This window comes from Lithobates pipiens, unplaced genomic scaffold, assembly GCF_037356315.1.
Source record: "Lithobates pipiens isolate NorthernLeopardFrog02 unplaced genomic scaffold, aLitPip1_a1.2 Scaffold_30, whole genome shotgun sequence".
Taxonomy (NCBI): Eukaryota; Metazoa; Chordata; class Amphibia; order Anura; family Ranidae; genus Lithobates; species Lithobates pipiens.
The window spans coordinates 148865308-148874864 of record NW_027507791.1 but is presented as its reverse complement, the minus strand read 5'-3'; the positions used below and the strand labels follow the sequence as shown (position 1 = coordinate 148874864).

At 52.2% G+C, this 9557-nt stretch overlaps 18 non-coding genes and 24 pseudogenes across 18 annotated transcripts; all 42 read left to right on the top strand.

Moving 5' to 3' along the window:
• Nucleotides 1-108: 108 nt before the first annotated feature.
• LOC143946499 (5S ribosomal RNA) lies at nucleotides 109-227 on the top strand (annotated as a pseudogene).
• A 109-nt stretch (nucleotides 228-336) lies between these two features.
• On the top strand, nucleotides 337-455 carry LOC143946256 (5S ribosomal RNA; annotated as a pseudogene).
• Nucleotides 456-564: 109 nt separating this feature from the next.
• LOC143952312 (5S ribosomal RNA) lies at nucleotides 565-683 on the top strand. Its single transcript, XR_013267501.1, has one exon. It is a non-coding gene; the product is annotated as a 5S ribosomal RNA (ribosomal RNA).
• Nucleotides 684-792: 109 nt separating this feature from the next.
• LOC143943911 (5S ribosomal RNA) lies at nucleotides 793-911 on the top strand (annotated as a pseudogene).
• Nucleotides 912-1020: 109 nt separating this feature from the next.
• LOC143952465 (5S ribosomal RNA) lies at nucleotides 1021-1139 on the top strand. The gene has a single exon (XR_013267640.1). It is a non-coding gene; the product is annotated as a 5S ribosomal RNA (ribosomal RNA).
• A 109-nt stretch (nucleotides 1140-1248) lies between these two features.
• On the top strand, nucleotides 1249-1367 carry LOC143953246 (5S ribosomal RNA). The gene has a single exon (XR_013268346.1). It is a non-coding gene; the product is annotated as a 5S ribosomal RNA (ribosomal RNA).
• A 109-nt stretch (nucleotides 1368-1476) lies between these two features.
• Nucleotides 1477-1595, top strand: LOC143944572 (5S ribosomal RNA; annotated as a pseudogene).
• A 109-nt stretch (nucleotides 1596-1704) lies between these two features.
• Nucleotides 1705-1823, top strand: LOC143948126 (5S ribosomal RNA; annotated as a pseudogene).
• Nucleotides 1824-1932: 109 nt separating this feature from the next.
• Nucleotides 1933-2051, top strand: LOC143944241 (5S ribosomal RNA; annotated as a pseudogene).
• Nucleotides 2052-2160: 109 nt separating this feature from the next.
• On the top strand, nucleotides 2161-2279 carry LOC143946988 (5S ribosomal RNA; annotated as a pseudogene).
• Nucleotides 2280-2387: 108 nt separating this feature from the next.
• LOC143946710 (5S ribosomal RNA) lies at nucleotides 2388-2506 on the top strand (annotated as a pseudogene).
• A 109-nt stretch (nucleotides 2507-2615) lies between these two features.
• LOC143954665 (5S ribosomal RNA) lies at nucleotides 2616-2734 on the top strand. Its single transcript, XR_013269633.1, has one exon. It is a non-coding gene; the product is annotated as a 5S ribosomal RNA (ribosomal RNA).
• A 109-nt stretch (nucleotides 2735-2843) lies between these two features.
• LOC143943613 (5S ribosomal RNA) lies at nucleotides 2844-2962 on the top strand (annotated as a pseudogene).
• A 109-nt stretch (nucleotides 2963-3071) lies between these two features.
• Nucleotides 3072-3190, top strand: LOC143945272 (5S ribosomal RNA; annotated as a pseudogene).
• A 109-nt stretch (nucleotides 3191-3299) lies between these two features.
• LOC143944619 (5S ribosomal RNA) lies at nucleotides 3300-3418 on the top strand (annotated as a pseudogene).
• A 108-nt stretch (nucleotides 3419-3526) lies between these two features.
• On the top strand, nucleotides 3527-3645 carry LOC143950884 (5S ribosomal RNA). Its single transcript, XR_013266208.1, has one exon. It is a non-coding gene; the product is annotated as a 5S ribosomal RNA (ribosomal RNA).
• Nucleotides 3646-3754: 109 nt separating this feature from the next.
• Nucleotides 3755-3873, top strand: LOC143952503 (5S ribosomal RNA). Its single transcript, XR_013267673.1, has one exon. It is a non-coding gene; the product is annotated as a 5S ribosomal RNA (ribosomal RNA).
• Nucleotides 3874-3982: 109 nt separating this feature from the next.
• LOC143953819 (5S ribosomal RNA) lies at nucleotides 3983-4101 on the top strand. The gene has a single exon (XR_013268866.1). It is a non-coding gene; the product is annotated as a 5S ribosomal RNA (ribosomal RNA).
• A 109-nt stretch (nucleotides 4102-4210) lies between these two features.
• LOC143946986 (5S ribosomal RNA) lies at nucleotides 4211-4329 on the top strand (annotated as a pseudogene).
• A 108-nt stretch (nucleotides 4330-4437) lies between these two features.
• On the top strand, nucleotides 4438-4556 carry LOC143946885 (5S ribosomal RNA; annotated as a pseudogene).
• A 109-nt stretch (nucleotides 4557-4665) lies between these two features.
• On the top strand, nucleotides 4666-4774 carry LOC143946560 (5S ribosomal RNA; annotated as a pseudogene).
• A 109-nt stretch (nucleotides 4775-4883) lies between these two features.
• LOC143954653 (5S ribosomal RNA) lies at nucleotides 4884-5002 on the top strand. Its single transcript, XR_013269624.1, has one exon. It is a non-coding gene; the product is annotated as a 5S ribosomal RNA (ribosomal RNA).
• Nucleotides 5003-5111: 109 nt separating this feature from the next.
• On the top strand, nucleotides 5112-5230 carry LOC143943612 (5S ribosomal RNA; annotated as a pseudogene).
• Nucleotides 5231-5339: 109 nt separating this feature from the next.
• LOC143945270 (5S ribosomal RNA) lies at nucleotides 5340-5458 on the top strand (annotated as a pseudogene).
• A 109-nt stretch (nucleotides 5459-5567) lies between these two features.
• LOC143946889 (5S ribosomal RNA) lies at nucleotides 5568-5686 on the top strand (annotated as a pseudogene).
• Nucleotides 5687-5794: 108 nt separating this feature from the next.
• Nucleotides 5795-5913, top strand: LOC143950883 (5S ribosomal RNA). Its single transcript, XR_013266207.1, has one exon. It is a non-coding gene; the product is annotated as a 5S ribosomal RNA (ribosomal RNA).
• Nucleotides 5914-6021: 108 nt separating this feature from the next.
• On the top strand, nucleotides 6022-6140 carry LOC143953056 (5S ribosomal RNA). Its single transcript, XR_013268173.1, has one exon. It is a non-coding gene; the product is annotated as a 5S ribosomal RNA (ribosomal RNA).
• A 109-nt stretch (nucleotides 6141-6249) lies between these two features.
• On the top strand, nucleotides 6250-6368 carry LOC143953818 (5S ribosomal RNA). Its single transcript, XR_013268865.1, has one exon. It is a non-coding gene; the product is annotated as a 5S ribosomal RNA (ribosomal RNA).
• Nucleotides 6369-6477: 109 nt separating this feature from the next.
• Nucleotides 6478-6596, top strand: LOC143946985 (5S ribosomal RNA; annotated as a pseudogene).
• A 108-nt stretch (nucleotides 6597-6704) lies between these two features.
• Nucleotides 6705-6823, top strand: LOC143946883 (5S ribosomal RNA; annotated as a pseudogene).
• A 109-nt stretch (nucleotides 6824-6932) lies between these two features.
• On the top strand, nucleotides 6933-7041 carry LOC143948188 (5S ribosomal RNA; annotated as a pseudogene).
• Nucleotides 7042-7150: 109 nt separating this feature from the next.
• On the top strand, nucleotides 7151-7269 carry LOC143943786 (5S ribosomal RNA). The gene has a single exon (XR_013264966.1). It is a non-coding gene; the product is annotated as a 5S ribosomal RNA (ribosomal RNA).
• Nucleotides 7270-7378: 109 nt separating this feature from the next.
• On the top strand, nucleotides 7379-7497 carry LOC143943981 (5S ribosomal RNA; annotated as a pseudogene).
• Nucleotides 7498-7606: 109 nt separating this feature from the next.
• On the top strand, nucleotides 7607-7725 carry LOC143954561 (5S ribosomal RNA). The gene has a single exon (XR_013269541.1). It is a non-coding gene; the product is annotated as a 5S ribosomal RNA (ribosomal RNA).
• Nucleotides 7726-7834: 109 nt separating this feature from the next.
• LOC143954639 (5S ribosomal RNA) lies at nucleotides 7835-7953 on the top strand. Its single transcript, XR_013269612.1, has one exon. It is a non-coding gene; the product is annotated as a 5S ribosomal RNA (ribosomal RNA).
• Nucleotides 7954-8062: 109 nt separating this feature from the next.
• Nucleotides 8063-8181, top strand: LOC143952097 (5S ribosomal RNA). Its single transcript, XR_013267307.1, has one exon. It is a non-coding gene; the product is annotated as a 5S ribosomal RNA (ribosomal RNA).
• A 109-nt stretch (nucleotides 8182-8290) lies between these two features.
• Nucleotides 8291-8409, top strand: LOC143951823 (5S ribosomal RNA). The gene has a single exon (XR_013267059.1). It is a non-coding gene; the product is annotated as a 5S ribosomal RNA (ribosomal RNA).
• Nucleotides 8410-8518: 109 nt separating this feature from the next.
• On the top strand, nucleotides 8519-8637 carry LOC143951738 (5S ribosomal RNA). Its single transcript, XR_013266981.1, has one exon. It is a non-coding gene; the product is annotated as a 5S ribosomal RNA (ribosomal RNA).
• Nucleotides 8638-8746: 109 nt separating this feature from the next.
• Nucleotides 8747-8865, top strand: LOC143954422 (5S ribosomal RNA). Its single transcript, XR_013269415.1, has one exon. It is a non-coding gene; the product is annotated as a 5S ribosomal RNA (ribosomal RNA).
• A 109-nt stretch (nucleotides 8866-8974) lies between these two features.
• LOC143944531 (5S ribosomal RNA) lies at nucleotides 8975-9093 on the top strand (annotated as a pseudogene).
• A 109-nt stretch (nucleotides 9094-9202) lies between these two features.
• LOC143947618 (5S ribosomal RNA) lies at nucleotides 9203-9321 on the top strand (annotated as a pseudogene).
• Nucleotides 9322-9430: 109 nt separating this feature from the next.
• LOC143948235 (5S ribosomal RNA) lies at nucleotides 9431-9549 on the top strand (annotated as a pseudogene).
• Nucleotides 9550-9557: the final 8 nt, after the last annotated feature.

Sequence of the window (9557 nt, the reverse complement as noted above, 5' to 3'; positions counted from 1 at the left end):
TTTTCCATTATGTTGTTGGCTTTGGCGACCTGCTGTATTTTTCCTCTCGATTGCCCGAGGTGACCACCTTGGCTTTTGTCAAGAGAGTTGTAAGTAGGGTGCAAGATCGCCTACGGCCACATCACCCTGAATGCGCTCAATCTCGTTTGATCTCAGATGCTAAGCAGGGTCGCGCCTGGTTAGTACCTGGATGGGAGACCGCCTGGGAATACCAGGTGCCGTATGCTTTTTTCCATTATGTTGTTGGCTTTGGCGACCTGCTGTATTTTTCCTCTCGATTGCCCGAGGTGACCACCTTGGCTTTTGTCAAGAGAGTTGTAAGTAGGGTGCAAGATCGCCTACGGCCACATCACCCTGAATGCGCTCAATCTCGTTTGATCTCAGATGCTAAGCAGGGTCGCGCCTGGTTAGTACCTGGATGGGAGACCGCCTAGGAATACCAGGTGCCGTAGGCTTTTTTCCATTATGTTGTTGGCTTTGGCGACCTGCGGTATTTTTCCTCTTTATTGCAAGAGGTGACCACCTTGGCTTTTGTCAAGAGAGTTGTAAGTAGGGTGCAAGATCGCCTACAGCCACATCACCCTGAACGCACTCGATCTCGTCTGATCTCGGATGCTAAGCAGGGTCGGGCCTGGTTAGTACCTGGATGGGAGACCGCCTGGGAATAACAGGTGCCGTAGGCTTTTTTCCATTATGTTGTTGGCTTTGGCGACCTGCTGTATTTTTCCTCTCTATTGCCCGAGGTGACCACCTTGGCTTTTGTCAAGAGAGTTGTAAGTAGGGTGCAAGATCGCCTACGGCCACATCACACTGATTGCACTCGATCTCGTCTGATCTCGGATGCTAAGCAGGGTTGGGCCTGGTTAGTACCTGGATGGGAGACCGCCTGAGAATACCAGATGCCGTAGGCTTTTTTCCATTATGTTGTTGGCTTTGGCGACCTGCTGTATTTTTCCTCTCGATTGCCCGAGGTGACCACCTTGGCTTTTGTCAAGAGAGTTGTAAGTAGGGTGCAAGATCGCCTACGGCCACATCACCCTAAATGCGCTCGATCTCGTCTGATCTCGGATGCTAAGCAGGGTCGGACCTGGTTAGTACCTGGATGGGAGACCGCCTGGGAATACCAGGTGCCGTAGGCTTTTTTCCATTATGTTGTTGGCTTTGGCGACCTGCTGTATTTTTCCTCTCGATTGCCCGAGGTGACCACCTTAGCTTTTGTCAAGAGAGTTGTAAGTAGGGTGCAAAATTGCCTACGGCCACATCACCCTGAATGCGCTCGATCTCGTCTGATCTCGGATGCTAAGCAGGGTTGGGCCTGGTTAGTACCTGGATGGGAGACCGCCTGAGAATACCAGATGCCGTAGGCTTTTTTCCATTATGTTGTTGGCTTTGGCGACCTGCTGTATTTTTCCTCTCGATTGCCCGAGGTGACCACCTTGGCTTTTGTCAAGAGAGTTGTAAGTAGGGTGCAAGATCGCCTATGGCCAAATCACCCTGAATGCGCTCGATCTCGTCTGACCTCGGATACTAAGCAGGGTCGGGCCTGGTTAGTACCTGGATGGGAGACCGCCTGGGGATACCAGGTGCCGTAGGCTTTTTTCCATTATGTTGTTGGCTTTGGCAACCTGCTGTATTTTTCCTCTCGGTTGCCCGAGGTGACCACCTTGGCTTTTGTCAAGAGAGTTGTAAGTAGGGTGCAAGATCACCTACTGCCACATCACCCTGAATGCGCTTGATCTCGTCTGATTTCGGATGCTAAGCAGGGTCGGGCCTGGTTAGTACCTGGATGGGAGGCCGCCTGGGAATACCAGGTTCCGTAGGCTTTTTTCCATTATGTTGTTGGCTTTGGCGACCTGCTGTATTTTTCCTCTCGATTGCAAGAGGTGACCACCTTGGCTTTTGTCAAGAGATTTGTAAGTAGGATGCAAGATCCCCTACGGCCACATCACCCGGAATGCGCTCGATCTCGTCTGATCTCGGATGCTAAGCAGGGTCGGGCCTGGTTAGTACCTGGATGGGAGACCACCTGGGAATACCAGGTGCCATAGGCTTTTTTCCATTATGTTGTTGGCTTTGGCGACCTGCTGTATTTTTCCTCTCGATTGCCCGAGGTGACCACCTTGGCTTTTGTCAAGAGAGTTGTAAGTAGGGTGCAAGATCGCCTACGGCCACATCACCCTGAATGCGCTCGATCTCGTCTGATCTGGGATGCTAAGTAAGGTCGGGCCTGGTTAGTACCTGGATGGGAGACCGCCTGCGAATACCAGGTGCCGTAGGCTTTTTCCATTATGTTGTTGGCTTTGGCGACCTGCTGTATTTTTCCTCTCGATTGCCCAAGGTGACCACCTTGGCTTTTGTCAAGAGAGTTGTAAGTAGGGTTCAAGATTGCCTACGGCCACATCACCCTAAATGCGCTCGATCTAGTCTGATCTTGGATGCTAAGCAGGGTCGGGCCTGGTTAGTAACTGGATGGGAGACCGCCTGGGAATACCAGGTGCCGTAGGCTTTTTTCCATTATGTTGTTGGCTTTGGCGACCTGCTGTATTTTTCCTCTCGATTGCCCGAGGTGACCACCTTGGCTTTTGTCAAGAGAGTTGTAAGTAGGGTGCAAGATCGCCTACGGCCACATCACCCTGAATGCGCTCGATCTCGTCTGATCTCGGATGCTAAGCAGGGTCGGGCCTGGTTAGTACCTGGATGGGAGACCGCCTGGGAATACCTGGTGCCGTAGGCTTTTTTCCATTATGTTGTTGGCTTTGGCGACCTGCTGTATTTTTCCTCTCGATTGCCCGAGGTGACCACCTTGGCTTTTGTCAAGAGAGTTGTAAGTAGGGTGCAAGATCGCCTGCGGCCACATCACCCTGAATCCGCTCGATCTCGTCTGACCTCGGATACTAAGCAGGGTCGGGCCTGGTTAGTACCTGGATGGGAGACCGCCTGGGAATACCAGGTGCCGTAGGCTTTTTTCCATTATGTTGTTGGCTTTGGCAACCTGCTGTATTTTTCCTCTCGATTGCCCGAGGTGACCACCTTGGCTTTTGTCAAGAGAGTTGTAAGTAGGGTGCAAGATCGCCTACGGCCACATCACCCTGAATGCGCTTGATCTCGTCTGATTTCGGATGCTAAGCAGGGTCGGGCCTGGTTAGTACCTGGATGGGAGGCCGCCTGGGAATACCAGGTTCCGTAGGCTTTTTTCCATTATGTTGTTGGCTTTGGCGACCTGCTGTATTTTTCCTCTCGATTGCAAGAGGTGACCACCTTGGCTTTTGTCAAGAGATTTGTAAGTAGGGTGCAAGATCGCCTATGGCCACATCACCCGGAATGCGCTCGATCTCGTCTGATCTCGGATGCTAAGCAGGGTCGGGCCTGGTTAGTACCTAGATGGGAGACCGCCTGGTAATACCAGGTGCCGTAGGCTTTTTCCATTATGTTGTTGGCTTTGGCGACCTGCTGTATTTTTCCTCTCGATTGCCCGAGGTGACCACCTTGGCTTTTGTCAAGAGAGTTGTAAATAGGGTGCAAGATCGGCTACGGCCACATCACCCTGAATGCGCTCGATCTCGTCTGATCTCGGATGCTAAGCAGGGTCGGGCCTGGTTAGTACCTGGATGGGAGACCGCCTGGGAATACCAGGTGCCGTAGGCTTTTTTCCATTATGTTGTTGGCTTTGGCGACCTGCTGTATTTTTCCTCTCGATTGCCCGAGGTGACCACCTTGGCTTTTGTCAAGAGAGTTGTAAGTAGGGTGCAAGAACGCGTATGGCCACATCACCCTGAATGCGCTCGATCTCGTCTGATCTCGGATGCTAAGCAGGGTCGGGCCTGGTTAGTACCTGGATGGGAGACCGCCTGGGAAAACCAGGTGCCGTAGGCTTTTTTCCATTATGTTGTTGGCTTTGGCGACCTGCTGTATTTTTCTTCTCGATTGCCCGAGGTGACCACCTTGGCTTTTGTCAAGAGAGTTGTAAGTAGGGTGCAAGATCGCCTACAGCCACATCACCCTGAATGCGCTCGATCTCGTCTGATCTCGGATGCTAAGCAGGGTCGGGCCTGGTTAGTACCTGGATGGGAGACCACCTGGGAATACCAGGTGCCATAGGCTTTTTTCCATTATGTTGTTGGCTTTGGCGACCTGCTGTATTTTTCCTCTCGATTGCCCGAGGTGACCACCTTGGCTTTTGTCAAGAGAGTTGTAAGTAGGGTGCAAGATCGCCTACGGCCACATCACCCTGAATGCGCTCGATCTCGTCTGATCTGGGATGCTAAGTAAGGTCGGGCCTGGTTAGTACCTGGATGGGAGACCGCCTGCGAATACCAGGTGCCGTAGGCTTTTTCCATTATGTTGTTGGCTTTGGCGACCTGCTGTATTTTTCCTCTCGATTGCCCAAGGTGACCACCTTGGCTTTTGTCAAGAGAGTTGTAAGTAGGGTTCAAGATTGCCTACGGCCACATCACCCTAAATGCGCTCGATCTAGTCTGATCGTGGATGCTAAGCAGGGTCGGGCCTGGTTAGTACCTGGATGGGAGACCGCCTGGGAATACCAGGTGCCGTAGGCTTTTTTCCATTATGTTGTTGGCTTTGGCGACCTGCTGTATTTTTCCTCTCTATTGCCCGAGGTGACCACCTTGGCTTTTGTCAAGAGAGTTGTAAGTTGGGTGCAAGATCGCCTACGGCCACATCACCCTGAATGCGCTCGATCTCGGATGCTAAGCAGGGTCGGGCCTGGTTAGTACCTGGATGGGAGACCGCCTGGGAATACCAGGTGCTGTAGGCTTTTTTCCATTATGTTGTTGGCTTTGGCGACCTGCTGTATTTTTCCTCTCGATTGCCCGAGGTGACCACCTTGGCTTTTGTCAAGAGAGTTGTAAGTAGGGTGCAAGATCGCCTACGGCCACATCACCCTGAATGCGCTCGATCTCGTCTGATCTCGGATGCTAAGCAGGGTCGGGCCTGGTTAGTACCTGGATGGGAGACCGCCTGGGAATACCTGGTGCCGTAGGCTTTTTTCCATTATGTTGTTGGCTTTGGCGACCTGCTGTATTTTTCCTCTCGATTGCCCGAGGTGACCACCTTGGCTTTTGTCAAGAGAGTTGTAAGTAGGGTGCAAGATCGCCTGCGGCCACATCACCCTGAATCCGCTCGATCTCGTCTGACCTCGGATACTAAGCAGGGTCGGGCCTGGTTAGTACCTGGATGGGAGACCGCCTGGGAATACCAGGTGCCGTAGGCTTTTTTCCATTATGTTGTTGGCTTTGGCAACCTGCTGTATTTTTCCTCTCGATTGCCCGAGGTGACCACTTTGGCTTTTGTCAAGAGAGTTGTAAGTAGGGTGCAAGATCGCCTACGGCCACATCACCCTGAATGCGCTTGATCTCGTCTGATTTCGGATGCTAAGCAGGGTCGGGCCTGGTTAGTACCTGGATGGGAGGCCGCCTGGGAATACCAGGTTCCGTAGGCTTTTTTCCATTATGTTGTTGGCTTTGGCGACCTGCTGTATTTTTCCTCTCGATTGCAAGAGGTGACCACCTTGGCTTTTGTCAAGAGATTTGTAAGTAGGGTGCAAGATCGCCTATGGCCACATCACCCGGAATGCGCTCAATCTCGTCTGATCTCGGATGCTAAGCAGGGTCGGGCCTGGTTAGTACCTAGATGGGAGACCGCCTGGTAATACCAGGTGCCGTAGGCTTTTTCCATTATGTTGTTGGCTTTGGCGACCTGCTGTATTTTTCCTCTCGATTGCCCGAGGTGACCACCTTGGCTTTTGTCAAGAGAGTTGTAAGTAGGGTGCAAGATCGGCTACGGCCACATCACCCTGAATGCGCTCGATCTCGTCTGATCTCGGATGCTAAGCAGGGTCGGGCCTGGTTAGTACCTGGATGGGAGACCGCCTGGGAATACCAGGTGCCGTAGGCTTTTTTCCATTATGTTGTTGGCTTTGGCGACCTGCTGTATTTTTCCTCTCGATTGCCGAGTTTACCACCTTGGCTTTTGTCAAGAGAGTTGTAAGTAGGGTGCAAGAACGCGTATGGCCACATCACCCTGAATGCGCTCGATCTCGTCTGATCTCGGATGCTAAGCAGGGTCGGGCCTGGTTAGTACCTGGATGGGAGACCGCTTGGGAAAACCAGGTGCCGTAGGCTTTTTTCCATTATGTTGTTGGCTTTGGCGACCTGCTGTATTTTTCTTCTCGATTGCCCGAGGTGACCACCTTGGCTTTTGTCAAGAGAGTTGTAAGTAGGGTGCAAGATCGCCTACAGCCACATCACCCTGAATGCGCTCGATCTCGTCTGATCTCGGATGCTAAGCAGGGTCGGGCCTGGTTAGTACCTGGATGGGAGACCACCTGGGAATACCAGGTGCCATAGGCTTTTTTCCATTATGTTGTTGGCTTTGGCGACCTGCTGTATTTTTCCTCTCGATTGCCCGAGGTGACCACCTTGGCTTTTGTCAAGAGAGTTGTAAGTAGGGTGCAAGATCGCCTACGGCCACATCACCCTGAATGCGCTCGATCTCGTCTGATCTGGGATGCTAAGTAAGGTCGGGCCTGGTTAGTACCTGGATGGGAGACCGCCTGCGAATACCAGGTGCCGTAGGCTTTTTCCATTATGTTGTTGGCTTTGGCGACCTGCTGTATTTTTCCTCTCGATTGCCCAAGGTGACCACCTTGGCTTTTGTCAAGAGAGTTGTAAGTAGGGTTCAAGATTGCCTACGGCCACATCACCCTAAATGCGCTCGATCTAGTCTGATCGTGGATGCTAAGCAGGGTCGGGCCTGGTTAGTACCTGGATGGGAGACCGCCTGGGAATACCAGGTGCCGTAGGCTTTTTTCCATTATGTTGTTGGCTTTGGCGACCTGCTGTATTTTTTCTCTCGATTGCCCGAGGTGACCACCTTGGCTTTTGTCAAGAGAGTTGTAAGTAGGGTGCAAGATCACCTACGGCCACATCACCCTGAATGCGCTCGATCTCGGATGCTAAGCAGGGTCGGGCCTGGTTAGTACATGGATGGGAGACCGCCTGGGAATACCAGGTGCCGTAGGCTTTTTTCCATTATGTTGTTGGCTTTGGCGACCTGCTGTATTTTTCCTCTCGATTGCCCGAGGTGACCACCTTGGCTTTTGTCAAGAGAGTTGTAAGTAGGGTGCAAGATCGCCTACGGCCACATCACCCTGAATGCGCTCGATCTCATCTGATCTCGGATGCTAAGCAGGGTCGGGCCTGATTAGTACCCGGATGGGAGACCGCCTGGGAATACCAGGTGCCGTAGGCTTTTTTCCATTATGTTGTTGGCTTTGGCGACCTGCTGTATTTTTCCTCTCGATTGCCCGAGGTGACCACCTTGGCTTTTGTCAAGAGAGTTGTAAGTAGGGTGCAAGATCGCCTACGGCCACATCACCCTGAATGTGCTCGATCTCGTCTGATCTCGGATGCTAAGCAGGGTCTGGCCTGGTTAGTACCTGGGTGGGAGACCGCCTGGGAATACCAGGTACCGTAGGCTTTTTTCCATTATGTTGTTGGCTTTGGCGAACCGCTGTATTTTTCCTCTCGATTGCCCGAGGTGACCACCTTGGCTTTTGTCAAGAGAGTTGTAAGTAGTGTTAAAGATCGCCTACGGCCACATCACCCAGAATGCTCTCAATCTCGTCTGATCTCGGATGCCAAGCAGGGTCGAGCCTGGTTAGTACTTGGATGGGAGACCGCCTGGGAATACCAGGTGCCGTAGGCTTTTTTCCATTATGTTGTTGGCTTTGGCGACCTGCTGTATTTTTCATCTAGATTGCCCGAGGTGACCACCTTGGCTTTTGTCAAGAGAGTTGTAAGTAGGGAGCAAGGTTGCCTACAGCCACAACACCCTGAATGCATTCGATCTCGTCTGATCTCGGATGCTAAGCAGGGTCGGGCCTGGTTAGTACCTGGATGGGGGACCGCCTGGGAATACCAGGTGCCGTAGGCTTTTTTCCATTATGTTGTTGGCTTTGGCGACCTGCTGTATTTTTCCTCTCTATTGCCCGAGGTGACCACCTTGGCTTTTGTCAAGAGAGTTGTAAGTAGGGTGCAAGATCGCCTATGGCCACATCACCCTGAATGCGCTCGATCTCGTCTGATCTCGGATGCTAAGCAGGGTCGGGCCTGGTTAGTACCTGGATGGGAGACCGCCTGCGAATACCAGGTGCCGTAGGCTTTTTTCCATTATGTTGTTGGTTTTGGCGACCTGCTGTATTTTTCCTCTCGATTGCCCGAGGTGACCACGTTGGCTTTTGTCAAGAGAGTTGTAAGTAGGGTGCAAGATCGCCTACGGCCACATCACCCTGAATGCGCTCGATCTCGTCTGATCTCGGATGCTCAGCAGGGTCGGGCCTGGTTAGTACCTGGATGGGAGACCGCCTGGGAATACCAGGTGCCGTAGGCTTTTTTCCATTATGTTGTTGGCTTTGGCGACCTGCTGTATTTTTCCTCTCGATTGCCCGAGGTGACCACCTTGGCTTTTGTCAAGAGAGTTCTAAGTAGGGTGCAAGATCGCCTACGGCCAAATCACCCTGAATGCGCTCGATCTCGTCTGATCTCGGATGCTAAGCAGCGTCGGGCCTGGTTAGTACCTGGATGGGAGACCGCCTGGGAATACCAGGTGCCGTAGGCTTTTTTCCATTATGTTGTTGGCTTTGGCGACCTGCTGTATTTTTCCTCTCGATTGCCCGAGGTGACCACCTTGGCTTTTGTCAAGAGAGTTGTAAGTAGGATGCAAGATCGCCTATGGCCACATCACCCTGAATGCGCTCGATCTCGTCTGATCTCGGATGCCAAGCAGGGTGGGCCCTGGTTAGTACCTGGATGGGAGACCACCTGGGAATACCAGGTGCCGTAGGCTTTTTTACATTATGTTGTTGTCTTTGGCGACCTGCTGTATTTTTCCTCTCGATTGCCCGAGGTGACCACCTTGGCTTTTGTCAAGAGAGTTGTAAGTAGAGTGCAAGATCGCCTACAGCCACATCACCCTGAATGCGCTCGATCTCGTCTGATCTCGGATGCTAAACAGGGTCGGGCCTGGTTAGTACCTGGATGGGAGACGGCCTGGGAATACCAGGTGCCGTAGGCTTTTTTTCATTATGTTGTTGGCTTTGGCGACCTGCTGTATTTTTCCTCTCGATTGCCCGAGGTGACCACCTTGGCTTTTGTCAAGAGAGTTGTAAGTAGGGTGCAAGATCGCCTACAGCCACATCACCCTGAATGCGCTCGATCTTGTCTGATCTCGGATGCCAAGCAGGGTGGGCCCTGGTTAGTACCTGGATGGGAGACCACCTTGGAATACCAGGTGCCGTAGGCATTTTTACATTATGTTGTTGGCTTTGGCGACCTGCTGTATTTTTCCTCTCGATTGCCCGAGGTGACCACCTTGGCTTTTGTCAAGAGAGTTGTAAGTAGGATGCAAGATCACCAACGGCCACATAACCTTGAATGCACTCGATCTCGTCTGATCTCGGATCCTAAGCAGGGTGGGCCCTGGTTAGTACCTGGATGGGAGACCACCTGGGAATACCAGGTGCTGTAGGCTTTTTTCCA